This window comes from Ovis aries, chromosome 15, assembly GCF_016772045.2.
Source record: "Ovis aries strain OAR_USU_Benz2616 breed Rambouillet chromosome 15, ARS-UI_Ramb_v3.0, whole genome shotgun sequence".
Taxonomy (NCBI): domain Eukaryota; kingdom Metazoa; phylum Chordata; class Mammalia; order Artiodactyla; family Bovidae; genus Ovis; species Ovis aries.
In genome coordinates this window covers 30,663,076-30,684,334 of record NC_056068.1, presented here as the reverse complement: position 1 = coordinate 30,684,334, position 21,259 = coordinate 30,663,076, and the positions used below count along the sequence as shown (strand labels likewise).

Here is a 21,259-nt window from a genome sequence, read left to right as displayed (position 1 = left end):
CTCCTGCAGCTCAATTCCAGAAAAATAAACAACCCAATCAAAAAGTGGGCCAAAGAACTAAATAGACATTTCTCCAAAGAAGACATACGGATGGCTAACAAACACATGAAAAGATGCTCAACATCACTCATTAGCAGAGAAATGCAAATCAAAACCACAATGAGGTACCATTTCACGCCAGTTAGAATGGCTGCGATCCAAAAGTCTACAAGCAATAAATGCTGGAGAGGGTATGGAGAAAAGGGAACCCTCTTACACTGTTGGTGGGAAAGCAAACTAGTACAGCCACTATGGAGAACAGTGTGGAGATTCCTTAAAAAACTGGAAATAGAACCGCCTTTTGACCCAGCAATCCCACTGCTGGGCATACACACCGAGGAAACCAGAATTGAAAGAGACACGTGTACCCAATGTTCATCAGCACTGTTTACAGTAGCTAGGACGTGGAAGCAACCTAGATGCCCATCAGCAGATGAACAGATAAGAAAGCTGTGGTACATATACACAATGGAGTATTACTCAGCCATTAAAAAGAATACATTTGAATCAGTTCTAATGAGATGGATGAAACTTGAGCCCATTATACAGAGTGAAGTAAGCCAGAAAGAAAAACACCAATACAGTATACTAATACATATATATGGAATTTAGAAAGATGGTTACAATAACCCTGTATGTGAGACAGCAAAAGAGACACAGATGTATAGAACAGTCTTTTGGACTCTGTGGGAGAGGGAGCGGGTGGGATGATTTGGGAGAAGGGCATTGAAACATGTATAATATCATATAAGAAACGAATCGCCAGTCCAGGTTTGATGCAGGATACAGGATGCTTGGGGCTGGTGCACTGGGATGACCCAGAGGGATGGTACAGGGAGGGAGGTGGGAGGGGGGTTCAGGATGGGGAATACGTGTATACCCATGGAGGATTCATGTTGATGTATGGCAAAACCAATATAATATTATAAAGTAATTAGCCTTCAATTAAAATAAATTTAAATTTAAAAAAATGAAATAAAATGTAAAAAAAATAAAAGAGAACATAATTAAAAACAAGATTTGACTGGATAATCCATGAAAGAAGACACATGGATGGTAAATAACATAAAAAGATGCTCAGCATCACTGTCATGAGATGAAATGCAAATAAAAACCACAATGACACCATTACATACCACTAAAATGGCTGAAATTAAAAAGACTAACAGTACCAGGCATTGGTGAGGCTTTGGAACAACTAGAACTTTACTGGTAGGAATGTAATACGATGAAATCACTTTAGGAAACATTTCAGCAGTTTCTGAAAGAGTTAAATACTACACTCTTACCTCATAACTCAGCCATTCCACTCCTAAGTGAAATGAAAATATATGTCCATACAGAGATTTATATGTCCAAAACAAATCTATTCTTACTAGTCCTAAACTTGAAAATAACCCAAATGTCATCAACAGATAAATGGATAAACAAACTGTGGTATATCCATATACTGGAATATTATTCAGGAATAAAATGGTATGAACTATTGATACACATGGTCAAATTTTAAAGTAATTATGTAGAATCCAAGAAAAACAAGAAAAAAATCACACCCTGTAAAATTTCAGTAATATAAAATTCAGGAAAATGCAAGCTAATCTAAATGACAAAAAGCAAGAAAATACAAACTAATCTATAATGATACCATCAGTGGGTACCTGATGTGTGGGGAGGGCTAGGAGGGAAAAATTACAAAAGCTACAAAGAAACATGAGATGATGGATATGTATATTACCGTCACTGTGGTAGACAGTTTCCAGTTGTATATATATATATATCAAACCTATCAAATTTTATACTTTAATCATATACAGTCTATTATACATCAATTTTACCTCAATAAAGCTACTGAAATCTCAGAAAGCCTAACATTCAAATGAACCAAAACTACCAGTAAACATAATGTCATACTTCATGAAAAATTTTTGAAGTAAAAGACTCAGTGTTCTGAATATTTTCTACCCATTATAAATTAGTAACATTTGAAAGTATACATAAGTTAACAAATAAACCAAAAAGGAACTTTGGTACTGTGTTTTTCTTTGTGTATATGAAAATTTCTAATAGTACTTTAGCATTTTAAAATAGAATACTGGGCAAAACTACGACTGTGAAGTTCTATACTATCAATAATTTTGCATGGGGAAATTCCAGCATATATAAGTTTACTTCCCTAAACAATTGCTATAGGTTTTCTTTCTTTTTTTTTTTTTTTTTCAAAATTCTCCATACAGGGTCATTATAATAGTAAAATGAATAATATTAACCCCAAGGGAATCTGTTGATATTAAAAACTATTTAGTTACTTCTATATCTTATCTACGTACTATAAAAGTATATCATTCATTCATTCAATAAATGAATTTACCATAGTCAGGCACTGGTCTAGGTCCTTGCATTGTATTTGGCAGAAACAGAGGAGGGAGACAATAACAATGACTTAATGAAAAAAAGTACCCTGTAATATATTAGAAGGTGATATGTATTATGGATATCCCCTGGAGACAAAGTAAAGGAGATTATAAAGGATCAGGAATGGAAACATAGTTACAATAAAAACTTGAAAGTAACGCTATTTGTTTCCATAAGCCACATATGAAAATCTTACATGGAATACAATCATATAATGTTAGAACTGAACTTTAAGTGACCTAGTCCAACCTTCACTCTTTATAAAATATGATGCTAAACTTTTTATCCAATTACTCAATTCCTGAGAGAGATCAGGATCCCTATCTCCTGCTCACTCTACCAGCATCACTCTTCATGATGTCAAATATTTGTGATATAATGTTTTAATACATTCACATCAAAACCATGGAAAGAGTTTTTGAGCTTGACCTGGGCTTCATCACTTTATGGTTTGTTACTTATGATGAATCATTTAACCTCTTAAAATGTAAATTCCCTCATCCATGAAAGAGGGATAGTGCTAATTTTATGACAAGGTTGTTTGGGGATTAAATGCAGTGAGTGCTCATGCGTGCTCGGCTGCTCAATGGTGTTAAGACTCTTTCGTGACTCCATGGACTGTAGCCTGCCAGGCTCCTCTGACCATAAGATTTTCCAGGCAAGAATACTGGAGTGGGTTGCCATTTCCTCCTCCAGAGGACCTTCCTCACCTAGGGATGCAAAACAAGTCTGCTGCGTCTCCTGCATTGGCAGGCAGGTTCTTTACCACTGAGCCACCTGGGAATCCCTTAAATATAATAGCTTATGTAAAATACCCACGTGTCAGTATATAAGTATATATGTGCTAAGTTGCTTCAGTTGTGTCCAACTCTTTGTGACCCTATGAACTCTAGCCTGGCAGGCTCCTCTGTCGACAGGATTTTCCAGGCAAGAATACTGGAACAGATTGGCATGCCCTCCTCCAGGGGATCTTCCTGACCCAGGGATGGAACCTACATCTCTGTGTCTCCTTCACGGGCAGGTGGGTTCCTTACCACTAGTGCCACCCACCCAGAAAGCCCATATATGTATGTAACCAATAGGTGTGTTCTAGCACACACACACACACAAATAGTACATCATATGCGTAGGTTTTTTATACTCTCTACTATGCTATAAATCGTGTTTACATTTAAACTACTGAAAATTATGTAAACACTCAATAAGCATTTACTAATTTTTCAGTATTCTGAGGAATCAAGCAACTTTCAAAATGTGGCAAATAGTATGATAACTCATACCACTATGAGGAAGATAATCAAATTAACTGAAAGCTTCAGACTATGCTTAAAAATGTTTTTGGTCTTTCTTTTCTAAATAGAGATGTCTGTAGTACTAAACATGTCTTAGTATCATAAATTGGGTCTTTCTATTTACAACAAAACAACTTCCACCATGAAAAACACCTTCAGGAGAAAACAAAAATGCTTGCAGCATTTTATAGCACTTTTGCTTCATGCCCATGCTCATGTATTTACAGAAACGAATGCAAAAAAAAAAAAAAAATCAGAATTGCAATTCCAATGCCATCACATAGTAATCTGGCTGCTTCTTCATATTTATAACCAACATTTTAGCTGACAAAAGCAAAAAATACCACAAACTGAACAAAGGATAAGATCATTCAAACAGATAAGAGTGTTTGGTGTCATGGATATCACCTTTTCCCAATGACTGTACATTTCAATTTAGCTTCACATGGAAAAACAATCATGAAGATTATTCTGTAAAAACATTCCCCTCCCCCACTATAGATTTAATCCCTGCCCCCTCTCACAGTCCTTCCAAGATCTCTTAGGTATCAAAGGGAATCAACCAACCTGAAGCTTCAGATAATTAAATCACAGTTTACAGAATAATAAATCAGAGTCCCTAGCTAAGATTCAAGAAGAGTTTTGTCAATTCAGTTCTAAAAAGGTAACAGAAGGATGTTGCTTCCTCTCCTTCTGAATAAAAATATCCCTGCAATGCTGGATGCTAAAACCTTTGTTCTCAAGCTAAGCAATTAAAGTACAGGTTTTTAAAACTAGGAATTTTCTTCCTTTAGATCAAATTAGTCTTTTTAAAACATGAAAAAACCTTCAAAGCTATTTAAAGAGTAATGAACAATGTAATATGTCCTTTTCCTTTCTAATTTTATTCCTGTTATAAGTACATCCTTTTCACTAAAGCTAGTTTTCTACCATTTTGCCACATTTCACACACCACCGAGAAAACAAAAGACTGCACTAGATTACCTGGATCACCGGACAGATCAGCAGACAAGTAAAAGCTCAAAAGGCTCGTTTCCATGGAGCAGAGGAGAATGAAATCCTCAGTAACACCACTCCCTTGGCATTCCTAGGCTTCTCCTTTACACACACTCGACATCCTTGGGAAGGCATCTGTCGGATGATTTTATTGACCACAAGAGGGATGATATGAAGAAACTCCACCTCTTCTCCACCCCCAATCATCCACCATCATCAACTGAATCCCAGCACTGTGCTGCTATGGAAATGCAAAGAGCAGCATCCACATACACATACGGCTCCGAAACATTACACTGTACAATTATATAAATGATCAAAATGAAAAAAGCAAAGATGCAGTTGGCAGTATGCGAAGGGGGTAGGCCAAGCAGCTCCCATAAATTAAAAATACCTGCAAAAGATCCAATTCTAGCACCACAAAAAAAATTAATTTTCTTCAGAATTTCCTGAATAACATGATTTTTAGAAGAACATCTAGTGTCTCTATCAAAAATGGAAGTCCTTGTATATCTTAAAATTTTCTTTTGCCACTGCTCCTTTCCTGAAAGCTAACTAAACCAACTAAGTTAGGATTAAACAAAAAAAACCTCTCTTTTTGTTGATAGCGTGATCCCCTTCAAAGGTAATCTGGAACAGGAGGTTGAGGGTGGGGGTGGGGGGGTGAAAGAGGAGCAGATAAAAATGGGAGGAAGAATATTTTCTGACCCAATAAGCCTAATTAAGTTTGTGAACAAGGCTGAAAGGACTGAAATTTCTTCATGCTACTCTGTCTATTTGTGTTTGATTACTGTAAACCTGCCCTGGTCTCTAAACATGCCCCAGGCAGTGATGTCTGGCACTCTGTTAACTAACACCCCTGCCATTTACACTAGAAGCAGGGAGAGACAAGAGACACACTCATTCAATCTAATCCCTAGAACCTGTATAATTTTTCTGTAACTAATTTTTCCCCAAACACTGCTCCCTAACAAATACATTGCCACACTAAGATGACTGAATACCCTCTAATTTCCTTTTCTGTGAGCTTCTCTTGTGGCTCAGCTGGTAAAGAATCCGCCTGCAATGCAGGAGACCTGAGTTTGATCCCTGGGTTGGGAAGATTCCCTGGAGAAGGGAAAGGCTACCCACTCCAGTATTCTGGCCTGGAGAATTCCATGGACTGTATAGTCCATGGGGTCGCAAAGAGTCGGGCACGACTAAGCGACTTTCACTTCATTTTCTGAAATATCAACCTAATTTGACAATTTGGAAAACATAATTTCTGGGATCAATACATTAGTAATGAATAAAATACATACTCTTTGTTTTATAAAACACTTTCTGTAAAACATTTGGATATATCTAATTACAAGTTCAGTTGCTCAGTCGTGTCCGACTCTTTGTGACCCCATGAACCACAGCACACCAGGCCTCCTAATACCCAGTAATCAGTTCATTCACATAAATTATAGACCAGAGTTCTGTGAATTTATGGACAAATTTACAGAACCTCAGAACCACAATCAGTGATCTATGAAGAATCATCTTCTAAGAAAGCACACTTTGGCAAATGTAACTTCTAAAAAATAAAGAAGAACTAAAGGCTGGATAAACGAGTAGATTTTACAGACTTTCTAGAGACTGATCTTAATACTCTCTGTGGACAATCTTCAACAACAGATTTACTAAACTTATTGTTTCTAAGCACTTAATAGTGAAGTAGTGATATGATATACCATACAACCACATAACCCAGAGATCACACTCTTAGGTGCTTACCTAGACGATGTGAAAATTTATGTTCATAAAAACACCTGTCCATGGATGTTTATAGCAGCTTTACTCATAATCGCTGAAAAGTAGAAGTAATCAGGATAATCTTCATGGGGGAAAGATTACATAAACTTATGATTCATCCATACAATGGAATACTGTTTAATAATTTTAAAAGAATGAACTATTAATTCACAAAACTATGGATAAATCTTAATGTTCTATGTTCAAGAAGTGTAAGTGTCAGTCGTTCAGTTGTGTCCAACTCTCCACGATCCCATGGGCTGCAGCCCACCAGGCGCCTCTATCCATGGAATTTTCCAGGCAAGAATGCTGGAATGAGTTGCCATTCCCTTCTCCAGGGGATCCTCCCAACCCAGGGAGCGAACCCAGGTCTCCCACATTGCAGGTAGATTCGTTACCATCTGAGCTACAGGGAGGAACCAAGAACTGTTCAAGAAGTTAGACGAAAAATCTAAAGATTTTAATACCATTCCATTCACAAGAAACTCTGGAAAATGCAAAAATTAAAAATAAATAAGACAAGAAACAGATTAATGGTTACTATGGATCGGGGTTGGGGGGGGGAGTGGCTGACTAAAAGGGACACATAAGGGCACACTTCAAGAGCACAGGCTCTGTTCTGCATAATGCTAGGGTGGCGGACACATGACTCAACTCCTCTGTCAAAACCCACAGAATTGCACCTTAGGAAGAATGAACTTCACTTAACGCTGACCATGCAACAGCAAAAACCATCAATCACACCGCTGGAAGATTCCAAGATGAAATGTGGGCTGTGACAAATGAATCTAACTGCATTACAAATTATGACATACCTGCACCAAAAGGATGTTGGGAGGGGGAGAGCTGACCTAACTAACTGTGGAAAACAATGTTTCGACTGGAAACACTGTACTCTAAATGGAACATTCGTTTCTCCTGGGCATATGGATTAACAGTTCTGAAATAGCTTTTCATGTAAACTGGAGTTGAACAAATAAGTAAATGGATAATGGATGGTCAGAGCCAGGTCTCTCATTGTCAGACAGGAAGGGAAAATAGAGTGAACCCTGTGGTACTGGATTGAAGTCAATTTTCCTTACAGAAGAATTCCAAATCAAAGCTACAGATACTTCTCTCTCAAGTGCGGACTGAGACAAGTGACTTGCTTCAAAATAGTAGACGGAAAGAGAAGAGAGTCACTTTATAGAGTGGACAAACCTGGCAAACACTACCTTAGCCAAGTGGTCCAGATCAATCCCATCGGTGATGCTCTATGAATGTCATGTAGACATCACATACCCTTGTGTAAGATGAAGTGAAAAGAGGACTTGGCCTCTGGGTATTCTTTCCACAAATGCATAACCCTAATGGGACACAGCAGCAGCACACCCAGGCTGAAGAGTATTCTAAAACATACCCAGCCAGCACTCCTCAAGGCTGTTAAGGTTGAAAAACAAGGCAAACCTGAGGAACTGTCACAAACCAGAAGAGCCTGGGGAAACAAGAAAACTAAATGCAATGTGGTGTCCTGGAACAGTCTGAGACCATTACTGGAAAATCTGGTGAGACCGAAATAAAGTCTGTAGTTAGTTTAGTTAATACCAGTGTCAGTTTCTTTGTTCTGACAAATGTATCACAGATGTCAACAATGAGGAAAACTAGGTATGAGGTATATGGGAACTCTTTCTACTATCCAAAACTTTTCCTTAAATCTAAATTTATTCCAAAATAAGGAGGCTATTGAATAGTCTATGATGCTAGAAGTCATAACAGTAAGCACTCTAAGGTAGTGACTTCAACTGTTGGTTTAAAATATTCCCACAAAGAATATTTTAGGCTTAGATGACCTCACTGGTGAATTATCACACCCACGTAAAGAAAGAGAAAAATCCCTACACCTACTCTTTCTGAAAACAGATGATAATTCCCAATTCATTTGCTAAGCCCAACATTACCCTGACATCAAAACAAGGCAATGACATTACAAGAAAATGAAAAATCAATATCCTTTATGAACACGGATGTAAAAATCTTCATCAAAATACTAGCAAATGGCTAACACATGAAAAGATGCTTGACAGCGCTCATTGTTAGAGAAATGCAAATCAAAACTACAATGAGATATCACCTCATACCAGTCAAAATGGTCATCACTAAAAGTCTACAAACAATAAATGCTGGAGAGGGTGTGGAGAAAAGGGAACTCTTGCACTGTTGGTGGGAATGTAAACTGAAACAGCCACTATCGAAGACGGTATGGAGATTCCTTAAAAAGCTAGGAATAAAACCACCATATGACCCAGCAATCCCACTCCAATCCTATATCCTGAGGAAATAAAAACTGAAACAGATACATATATCCCATTGTTCACTGCAGCACTATTAACAATAGCCAAAACATGGAAGCAGTCTAGGTGTTCATCCACAGATGAAAGGATAAACAATATGTATATGGTACATATACATAATGGAATATTACTCAGCCATAAAAAGGAACGCATCTGAGTCAGTTCTAATGAGGTGCATGAACCTAGAGCCTATTACACAGATTGAAGTAAGTCAGAATGAGAAAGGTCATATACTAATGCATATGTACAGAATCTAGAAAAATGGTACTGAAGAATTTACTTGCAGGACAGCAATGGAGAAACAGACATAGAGAACAGGCTTATGGACATGGGGAGAGGGGAGGAGAGGGTGAGATGGATGGAGAGTGTAACACGGAAACTTACATTACCATATGTAAAATAGGTAGCCAACGAGGATTTGCTGTATGTCTCAGAAAACTCAAACAGGGGCTCTGTATCAACCCAGAGGGGTGGGATGGGGAGGGAGATGGGAGGGAGGTTCAAAAGGGAGGGGAGATATGTATACCTATGGCTGATTCATGTTGAGGTTGACAGAAAACAACAAAATTCTATAAAGCAATTATTCTTCAATTAAAAAATAAATTTAAAAAATATTAGCAAACCATACATATATACAAATACTACAGAACGATGACATGGGGTTTATCCCAGGAACGCAAGGTCCACCCAACATCCAAAATTCAGTGTAATTCACCATATCACCAGAGTAAAAAATAAATAAATAAATAACCATCTGATCATCTCAATAAACACAGAAACTACACCTTACAAAATCCAATACTTATCAATGATAAAAAATTTTTTTGCAAACTAAGATACCTAAGCTGATAATGGACATCTATAAAAAACAAACACACAATTTCATACTTGATAGACTAAATGCCTTCTCCCTAAGACAAAAAAACGTGGCAAGGATGTCTACATGTCTACTCTCACAATTTCTACTCTGATTAGTCAAAGCAGTAACACAATAAAAACAAATATATAAACGGTTCACAGACTGAAAAGAAAGAAGTACAATTTTCTTTATAGAAAGATGACCACTGACATAAAAATTCTAACGTAGTTTATTTTTAAAAACTAGTACAACTAAGTCTAGCAAGAAAATAGTATACAGATCAATACACTAAAAAGCTTGATGGAGTGAAACAGGAAAGTGAGAAAGTTGGCTTAAATCTCAACATTCAGAAAACTAAGATCATGACATCTGGTCCCATCACTTCACGGCAAATAGATGGGGAAACAATGGAAACAGTGAGAGACTTTATTTTTGGGGGCTCCAAAATCACTGCAGATGGTTAAGTGCAGCCATGAAATTAAAAGATGCTTACACCTTGGAAGAAAAGTTATGACCAACCTAGACAGCACATTAAAAAGCAGAGACATTATTTTGCCAACAAAGGTCCATCTAGTCAAAGCTATGGTTTTTCCAGTAGTCATGTATGAATGTGAGAGTTGAATATAAAGAAAGCTGAGCGCTAAAGAGTTGATGCTTTTGAGTGGTGTTGGAGAAGACTCTTGGACTACAAGGAGATCCAACCAGTCTATCCTAAAGGAAATCAGTCTTGAATATTCACTGGTAGGATTGATGCTGGAGCTGAAATTCCAATACTCTAGCCACCTGATGCGAAGAACTGACTCTTGGAAAAGACCCTGATACTGGGAAAAATTGAAGGCAGGAGGAGAAGGGGACAACAGAGGATGAGATGGCTGGATGGCATCACTGACTCGAAGCATATGAGTTTGAGTAAGCTCAGGGAGTTGGTGACGGACAGGGAAGCCTGGCATGCTGCACTCCATGGGGTCGCAGAGTCAGACATGACTGAGCAACCGAACTGAACAGATACTAAAAGCAACTATATTTATAATTACTAGTGACAAATCAAAAATTAACTTTTAAATACCACTTAAGCTCAAAATACATGAAATATATAGAGATGAAGCTAAACTATGTGCAAAATCTGTACACTGAAAACTGCAGACACTTTTGAGAGAAATTAAAGGCTTCAATAAATGGAGAGTGAGAATACGTTCATGAACCAGAAAACTCATACTGTTAAAATACCGTTTCTCCCCAATCTTAACTAGGTTCAGCACTCTTACCCCAAATCACAACACCTTTTCTAAAATAGAAACTGGCTTTACTGATTCTAAAATTCATATGAAAATACAAAGGACCTAGAAAAGCCAAACGAATTTTTAGGAAGACAACAATGGAAGACTTACATTATCTTATTTCAAGATTTAAGATCAAGTTAAAACAATCAAGACATAAGGATAGGCACACTGACAAAAAGAATATAACAGAGAGCATAAACAGACCTGGTGAAGATGGTGCTTAAGTTTTTAACAAAGATGCCAAGGCAGTTCTATAAGGAGAGAACAGTCCTTTCTACAAACAGCACTGGAATATATGCCAACACACACACACCCTTCAATCCTTACTTCACACCATATACAAATGTTTACTTGTTAAGTATCATAAGCCTAAACATAAGAGTTAAACTATGAAACTTCAAGAAAAAATCAGGAGAAAATTCTTGTGATCTTGGGTTGTCAAGATTTTTCAGATAGGACCCACAAGGCAAAACATAGAGTTGATAAACTGAACTTCATCAAAATTTAAAACTTTTGTTATTTGAAAGACACTGTTAAGGAAATAAAAGGACAAGACACAAACCAGGAAAAAATTTTACCTAAAACATATCTGATAACAGGCTTGTATCTTATATCTCAATAACAAGATAAGCCACTTTCTAAAGATTTTGAACAGATACATCACAGAAGAAAACATTATGGCAAAAAACACAAGTGAAGTCCTCAACATCATTAATCTTAAGAGAAATGTAAACTAAAAATACAATGAAATGGCCATTCACACCTACAAAAATGACCAAAAACACTGACAATACCAAATATTGATAAGAATATGGAAGATGTGAAACTCTCCTACCTTGCTCATAAGAATGTGAAATGCTGGTCAGTCTGGAAAAGAGTTTGGCAGTTTCTTGAAAAGTTAAACATAACACTTATCAAACAATTTAGTAAGCCTAATTCAGGGATTTCACCACAAAGAAATGAAAATGTGTACCAAATAAAAACTCATATGCAAGTGTTCAGAATTATCTGAAATAGCCAGAACTGGGAATGATCCAAATGTCTATCAGCAAGTACCTGGATAAAGAAACTATTCACACATGGAATACTATAAGCATGAAAAAGAAGCAAACTACTACAATATATAACAACTTGAATGAATCAAAAAAAAAAAAATAGTACAGAAGACAAGACACAAAAAGGGTACACATTATTTGACTTCATTTACATGAAATTCCAGAAAAGACAAAACTCTTGAGACAAAGCAGATCAACAGTTTCAGAGGAATAAATGAAAAGATGCAAGAGAGAACTTTTGAGGGCGACAGAAATGTTCAGTATCTTAGTAACAGTGTTAGTTAAAAATTATAAACACCTGTCAAAACTCATCTAAATACACACTTAAAATGAGTGAACTTTATTACGTTTACATTGCATTTCAAAGTAATTTCATTTTTTATAAGGAAAAAAAAAGTCCAGAATTTAAATAGATGATTACTTCTCTAACTTCCTACATGAAATACTGAAACCTTAATTGTTACTTTAGATAAACATAAATCTTAAGAATGTCATAGAAAAATCTTTTATTTTAAAAATAAAACTTGAAAGATTGAACATTCAAAGCATTTACTTTTTTAACTCAGAACATATTTGTAAAAATATTTAACATTTCAATGAGCATCATATCAATACAATGACTTACCTAAAGCCCAAGTAATTGCCAGAGCAATTCCCCTGACTAACATATTCTCGCTAGAGCACTCCAACACTCTATAATGGCGAAACCTGGCACACTGCTTCAGCCTGGTGGCCAAGACCACTGTCAACAGGCATCGATTATGTTGATGGTATATATCCTTGATATGATGCGTTGACAATGGCACTGTATCTCTGTGATCCCTCCTTCCAACAACCCATAACTACAGTCTGTGTCAAAAACAACAGCCAAATCCCAAAGTAGGGGCATATTACAAAATACTCGACCAGTGTTCCTCAAAACTATCAAGGTCATCAAAAACAGGATACGCCTAAGACACTGTCACAGTCTGAGAACCGTCACAGGCAAGAGGAGCCCGAGGAGACAGGAAAACTAAGCGTCATATGGCATCTTGGGTGTGACCCTGGATCAAAAAAGCGGGAGCAGTTTAAAAACTAGGGCAATCAAAATAAACTTTCAACTTTAGGTAATAATAATGATGTATTAAATGCGGCTTCCCAGGTGGATCCGGCAGTAAAAAATCTGCCTGCAATGCAGGAGACCTGGGTTCAATCTCTGGGTTGGGACGGTCCCCTGGAGAAGGAAATGGCAACCCACTCCAGTATTCTAGCCTGGGAAATCCCATGGACAGAGGAGCTTGACGGGCTACAGTCCATGTAGTTGCAAAGAGTCCAACATGACTGAGTGACTAACACCACAATATATTAAATGGCTCAACAGGTAAAGAAACTGCCTGCAATGCAGGACTGGAGATGTGGGTTCAATCCCTGGGTCAGGAAGATCCCCTGGAAGAGGAGAGGGCAACCCACTCCAGTATTTTTGCCTGAAAAATCCAATGGACAGAGGAGCCTGGGGGCTATGGTTCAGATGAGGAAAAGAAGTCAGATGCGACTGAGCACAAGCAATGTATTTAAACTGATTAATTTTAACAACTGTACAATGCTAACACTGTAATGTGTCTAATGCAATGTGTTAATAAAACGGGAATCTGAGGTCAAGTATGGGGTACATAGTCTTCTCTGTACTAGATTTCAATTTTTCTATAAATCTAACCCTGTTCTAAAAAAATACTCTTTAAAAAAACTCTCCCTTCACCACTTCCCTCTTATTAAATAAAAATGTCCATCTCATCAGAAGAACTTAGAACACTGCATGAAAAGAAGGGAAAGATAAAAGCGGAAGGGAATCTAGAGGAGGATGGTACAGGTGCTCATAATTTAAAGAACATTGCTACAGCTTTGGTAGAAGATAATATTATAAAGCCTCTTTTTAAAAACTATTTAATGGAAGAAGAGAAAGAACAAAAAGAAAGGTCAAAAGATGATCTAATAAGGATGTTAAAAATACTCTTCCCACTGCTTATACAGCTGTACTGCTGTTTTGACGTCAATCTCAAGACTCCCATGGTGTATAGCAACAATTCACTCTTTAGTGTTTGCTGATCAGATTTCAAAGTAAAACTACTTGTTAATGAATGTTCACAGTTTCCATGATGAAAAGACTAATTTTGCTTAAAATCTGAGAAATATAGTGGCTAACTATGGAAGGAAGAAGGGCAGAAATGGAGAGACATTCTGAGCATGCTTATTTGAGTTTAAATTAAGTCTTCTCTCTTAGTCATTTAACTTCTCGTTTTTAATCCTCATTTGCAAACTAGAGTGAAATACCAATGTCTTTCATTTCTTTTACAAGTCAGAAAAAGATACAGTTGGGTTTGGTGCGCTCCTCAAAATTGAGGGTGGATTCCAACATTTTTGAAGCTTCAGAGTCTGACATCTGTATTCAGTATCATAGATTTAACTTATTAGAGCTATGGTGGTGATTTAAATTGCTAATCTACGTAATTCTATGTAATCACTTATTCATCAAAACATATTCTCTGCTAAAGCCATCACAGAAATTCTGCACTATCCAAAGATAAATTTGTTTAAAAAAATTTTTTTCTAAGTCTGTAACTATGAGGACTGAGATTGTTATAACAAAATTCACAAGGTTAATTCTGCATATCTAAAGATAATTTCTGCAATGCTATAATGTTACACAACTGAATTAAGAAACTTAATTCAAAAACAGTAACTACAAATCAATAATACACAATACATTCAGAAAAATCAAAAAGAACAAAAGCACAGTACAAAAGAAAAAACAAAAGATAAAGGAACAAAGAATAAATACAAAATCAACTGGAAAACAAGATTTAAAATGGCAATAAACACATATCTACCAATAATTGGGCTTCCCTGGTGGCTCAGCTGGTAAAGAATCCACCTGCAATGTGGGAGACCTGGGTTGGCTCTGTGGGTTGGGAAGATCCCCTGGAGAAGGGAAAGGCTACCCACTCCAGTATTCTTGCCCAGAGAATTTCATGGACAGAGGAGCCTGGAAGGCTACAGTCCATGGGGTCACAAAGAGTCGGATACAACTGAGCGACTTTCACTACTTCCATCAATAATTACGTTAAATGTCAATGGACTAAATGTTCCAATCAGAAGACATAGACTGGCAGACTGGACTAAAAAGAAAACAAGAACCTTACTTACAAATGCTATCTGTAAGAGACCATTTTAGAGTGAAGGACACACAGACTGAAAGTGAGGAGATGGATAAAGGTATTTCATGCGGAAATGACAAGAAAGTGGGGGAAGCAATACTTATAACAGACAAAACAGACTTTAAACAAAAGCCCTAAAGACAAAGGACACTGCTGCTGCTGCTAAGTCGCTTCAGTTGTGTCTGACTCTCTGTGACCCCACAGACAGCAGCCCACCAGGCTCCTCTGTCCCTGGGATTCTCCAGGCAAGAATACTGGAGTGGGTTGCCATTTCCTTCTCCAATGCACGCGAGTTTCCTTCTCCAATGCACACGAGCATGCTAAGTCGCCTCAGTCATGTCCGACTCTGTGTGACCCTATGGACAGCAGCCCACCAGGCTCCTCTGTCCACAGGATTCTCTAGGCAAGAATGCTGGAGTGGGCTGCCATTGCCTTCTCCATATAAAAGACATTATATACTGATAAAAAAATCAATACTAGAAGACAATACCACACTTAACATATGCACCCAATATAGGAGGACCTAAATACATAAAGCAAGTACTAACAGACATAAAGGGAGAAACTGATGCGAATACTATACTAAGAAATGTTACCACCTCATTCACATCAACAGATAGATCTTCCTTCTAGACAGAAAGTCAGTAAAGCAACAGAGATCCTAAACAATACAATAGAGTAGTTAGACTTACTTGCTATTTTCAGGGCATTACATCAAAGAAAAAAAAGCAGAATACACATTCCTTTCAAGTACACATGGAACATTCTCTAGGACTGCCCACATAATAGGACACAATATAAGCCTCAACAAATTTAAGAGGACAGAAATTATTTCAAACATTTTTTTTCTGATGACAACAGCATGAAACTAGAAATCAACAACAGAAAGAGAAACAAGGGGAAAAGAAAAAGATTACATGAAGACTAAGCAATATGCTACTAAAAAATCAAAAGATCAACAATGAAATCAAGGAGGAAATTTAAAAATACTGAGGCAAATGACAATGAAAATACAACTATAAAAAATCTATGGGGTGCACCAAAAGCAATTCATAGAGGGAAGTTCATAGTAATACAGGCCTTCCTCAAAAAATAAGAAAAAAATCAATCTAATCTATCCCCTAAAACAATTAGAGAAAGAAGAACAAAACAAAACCTCAAGTCAGCAGAAGGAAGGAATACTAAAGATCAGAGAGGAAATAAATAAAATAGAGATTTAAATAAATAAAACAGATTTAGGTCAGTTTCACAAGGCAATAGAAATATAAGCAAAAACAAACAAATGGGAGCTAATCAAACTTAACAAGTTTTTGCACAGCAAAGGAACCCATAACAAAGTGAAAAGACAACCTAAGGCCTGGAAGAAAATATCTGCAAGTGAATTAGTTTCCAAAATATATAAACAGCTCATACAACTCAATAACAACAACAACAACACAATCAAAAAACGGGCAGAAGACTTAAAAAGACATTTCTCCAAAGACACCCAGATGGTCAACAGGCACATGAAAAGATACTCAACACTGCTACTTATTAGAGAAATGTAAACCAAAACCACAATGAGGTGCCACCTCACATGAGGCAGAATCACTGCTGTGTTGTTTAGTTAGTAAGTCATATCTGATTCTTTTGCACCCCATGGATTATAGCCTGCCAGGCTCCTCTGTCCATGTGATTTCCCAGGCAAGAATACTGGAGTGGGGTGCCATTTTCTTCTCAAGGGGCTCTTCCTGATCCAGCAATTGAACTCACAGCTCCTGCACTGGCAGGTGGATTCTTTACCACTGAGCCAACAGGGAAGCCCACCAGTCAGAATGGCCACTGTTGAAATGCCTACAAATAATAAATGCTGGAGAGGGTGTAGAGAAAAGGAAACCCTCCTACACTGTTGGTAAGAATATAAATTGGTGCAGTCACTATGGTAAACAGTATGGCGGTTCTTAAAAAAAAAATAAATAAATAGAAGTGGAGTTTCCATATGCTCCAGCAATCCCACTCCTGGGCATATATTTGAAGAAAACTATAATCCAGAAGCTACACGCACCCTTATGTTCATAGCAGCACTATTCACAATAGCCAAGACATGGGAACAACCTAAAATAAAAGTCTGTCAACAGACGAATGGATAAAGAATACGTGGTATATACATACACACAACAGAATACTTAGCCATTAAAAAGAACGAAATAATGCCGTTTGCAACGACATGGACAGTTGCAGAAATTATCATACCAAGTGAAGCCGGAAGGAGATATAAACTATACGGTATCACTTATATGTGGAGTTTAAAATGTGATACAAATAAACTTATTTACAGAAACAGACTCATAGACATAGAAAACAAACTTATAGTTACCAATGGGGAAAGAGGACGGGAGAAGGATAAATCAGAGGAGTTTAGGATTAGCAGATACAAACTTAAATATGTAATAAACAACAAGGTCTAAGCACAAGAAAGTATATTCAATATCCTGTAAGCCATAATGGAAAAGAACACAAAAAAGAATATATACACACGTGTGTGTGTGTATGTGTGTATAACTGAATCACTTTTCTGTACACCAGAAACTAATATAACACTGTAAATCAACTATAAGTCAACTTCAATTCTAATAAAAAAAGAAACAATTCAAGAAATTGATTTTTAGCTTTGTAAACTTCTGGATGGAGCTGAGCAGAAAAATCAGCTAGAGATGTTCAGTAGCTCAGTGAAGCTGTTTTTATCAACTATCATAATTTTCATATACACACTCAGCTATAACAATAATCCAACTTAATCTTCAGAAGTACCTCCCTACTCTTAAAAGGTAATTAAATCAAAAGGAGTCAATGTTTCTCTTCCTCCAGAAAATAAAACATCCAAGCAATGCCTAACTTGCTGAACCCTTACAGAGCCATAAAAGAAAAAAAAAGCTTTAACTATGCAATTCATTTTTATGAGAGAAAGCCTATCCAGAAGCACTGAAGAATGGGTACACGGAAACGATCATAGGAGGACACAGGAGGCACTGTGCAGAGACGAGCTGATTAATGAGAGTCACTAGATTTAAAGGAAGCACAACAAAGGGAAGACATTTAACTATGGGTAGCCATCAAAAGACACTTCTAATATTTTAATTTTGCTTTCAAAGTAAGTTTTTTTCCATCATTATCAAAAACTAGTTGTTCACAGAAAAGGATGGGGAAAAAAAAACAAAGGAAAAAAGTTATCTAACATCATAGCACACACCATTATTCTACTAGTTAAGTAAATTATTAGACAGCTATACAACAGAATATAGTACAGCTACAGACATAGGCAATCACATGGTAATAAAACATATTTTAAGTATACTTCTAAGTAAAAATTTCAAGTAATAAAATGTACACATAAGGTAACTTTATTGTGTGAGGAAACTTCTTGGTGGCTACCTTGGTAAATCAGATCAAGCAAGAGAGAAGGGAGGGAACTTGTTACTTTATTACACTTTCTTACTTGAAGCTGGTAGCATGTATAGGAAGGTTCACTGTGCTATTCTAATTTTAATGTATGCCTTAAATTTTACATAGTAAAATTACACAAGCATATATTTTACATATATTTTTTTAAAAATCTACTTCTAAAATTATGTTTGAGAGTAGACTCATCCTGAATAGTTTTTTTGTGTGTGTCTGCATTTGTTTTTAATTCTAGAGGTAGGTATATCAGCTAAACTGGCCTTAAACAACAAATTATCAAACTATAGTTAAAATTTTTGAAAAAACTTATTGTTCAAAAATCCCTTAAAGTATTAGATATTATGGTAGTAGATATCACAGATAAAGAAACAAAAGCTACAAAATTACAAAAGTAATTTTCTCAAGGTCACTCAGCTACCAAGTGGTAGACAGAATTTGAAATCATACCTGATTGCAAATCCTGCTTGCTTCTATTAATACAAAAAGTTGGAAAACACTGTAGGAAAATCCCAGAAAAATGAGCACCTATCTTATCCCTAAAAAACAAACTTCAATTTTCTATAAGTAAGTCTTTCAAATACTAGGAGTTAACTCCATGGCACTTGCCTAGAGAAAATCAAGATATGTTTCAGAGCAGATTCAATCCTGCAAAGCAAACTGATTAATAACTCACTGGGAGAAAGGCTTGCTAGAAAGAACTCTGGACTAGCCCAACACACGACACAGAGTGTAGTAAAGTACAAATAACTATAATTCAGGGGCATTAAATAATATCAAGTCAACGTTAAAGACAGTATATCAGTTAGAACACATAAGAACTTTGCTTCATGAACATAGAAGAAAACATTATTAGAACAACAAATAGTTCTACTGAAACCTAGATTGCAGTGCTAAATGGTGACTAAATAATGAGACAGCTGTGGATTCTTTTGAAATTTACAAGGTATTTTCTACTGTAGTAGGGGTTACCTTGTACTTACTATTAATTATCTAGTGTTCTCTTGAAAATTTTAAAGGCTTTAAGGGTGTTACCAAAAATTCCAATATTCAAAAGTATGAAGGAAATGCTTAAAAATGTTTATACAGAGAATCACTTTTCTAGATTATAATCCAAGTCAGTGCCTTATAAATTAGATTACAAAAGATATAAGTGACAGTAGCTTAGTCCACTCAAAGAATCAGTTTCAGTGAATTAAGCTTTATGTTCTCTCCTAATTTTTTTATTTAAGGTGACTAAAGAAGACATTTTAAAATTTGCTTTTAACTTACAGGAGAAGCAGTACTGTCACAAAACCCATGTGACTAATATTTTTTATGAATTTAATGGCAAATAATAAAAATCTGCCTTCTTTGTTACAAAAGAGGAAACACACCTACTAATAATCAAATTATATTTATCTTTTCCCCACAGTATCCCAAAAGCATACAGCATTAATCACAATGGTTGTATCAATCATAATTATCATATTTGTGTTTACTTCATTGTGATAACTTGATTTAAAATTTTTATTTAATGTATTCAGTTGGGATGTATGTATATGTGTGTGTGTTCTTTATTACAAATCACGTCCTTTTGGGCAAGTGGGGTATAAACATTATAAATAATTTTTAAGTCAATGTAAGTATATGTATGAGGAGGGCACGGCAACCGATTCCGTATTCTTCCCTAGAACCCCCATGGACAGAGGAGCCTGGTGGGCTACAGTTCAGGGGTTGCAAAGGGTCGGACACGACTGAGCAACTAAGCACAAGCATATGTATTCATATGCTCTTCTTTAATATTTTTTATTTTAATATATATCTCCCTCTACCTCAAAATAACATTTTTTGCATTTTTTTAGTTAGAAAAAAATCAAAGCTAATTTGATCCTGTGTTATACAAAATATGAAAGCATTATTCTCCCTATGTAGATTAGGAGCTGCCGCTGCTGCTGCTGCTAAGTCTCTTCAGTCGTGTCCGACTCTGTGAGACCCCACAGACAGTAGCCCACCAGGCTCCCCTGTCCCTGGGATTCTCCAGGCAAGAACACTGGAGTCGGTTGCCATTTCCTTCTCCAGTGCATGAAAGAAGAAAAAAAGGCGGGGAGGAAAGGGAGAGAGGAGGGAAGGCGAGATCAATATTCAAAACAGCAGTGAAAATCATGAAGTATCTAGCTTTTTTTGGTGAACAACAGTTCTGAGATGTGAGTAGCAGAATTACAAATCAGTCATCTACTTTCTCCTTCCCATACTGTGTGATCTCTACTTGTGTAATCGCCAAAAGAATCAGATCCAGTAAGACTGCTGGACAGCAATTAAGTGTTCCAACTCTCCTTTGCCACAGGGTTGTCTAGACAAAAATTTTTTCTTTCCGATTTCTATTCATCTATAGCATACACAATATCATGTGACCTTGAAGAAGGAAAGATGGGTAAGTTCAGAATTAGGAAACTGGAGTCAGGAAGTTGGGGTCACACTGTGGTCACATTAATTTACCTACTGCTCACAACCAGAAAAAAAGAAAAGATCAGCCAACACTTTTGTGGAAAAACAAGGAACCTTATATTTGAAATGCAAGAACAGAGCACTCACTGTATTGTTTTATCATC

The 21,259-nt window shown here is 36.6% G+C and overlaps 1 protein-coding gene across 7 annotated transcripts in view; it reads right to left on the bottom strand.

The window, feature by feature from the left end:
* The window catches only part of ARHGEF12 (Rho guanine nucleotide exchange factor 12), a 164,679-nt gene that overhangs the window by 118,535 nt on the left and 24,885 nt on the right, over positions 1-21,259 (bottom strand). The window contains exon 1 of one of the 7 annotated variants that reach the window (XM_060399322.1): positions 4,728-4,883. The exons of the other annotated variants lie outside the window; for them this stretch is intronic. The gene's annotated coding sequence lies outside the window, so the exon portion shown is untranslated. Of the gene's footprint in view, positions 1-4,727; positions 4,884-21,259 lie in introns of those variants that run through there. 7 annotated transcript variants of the gene reach the window in all.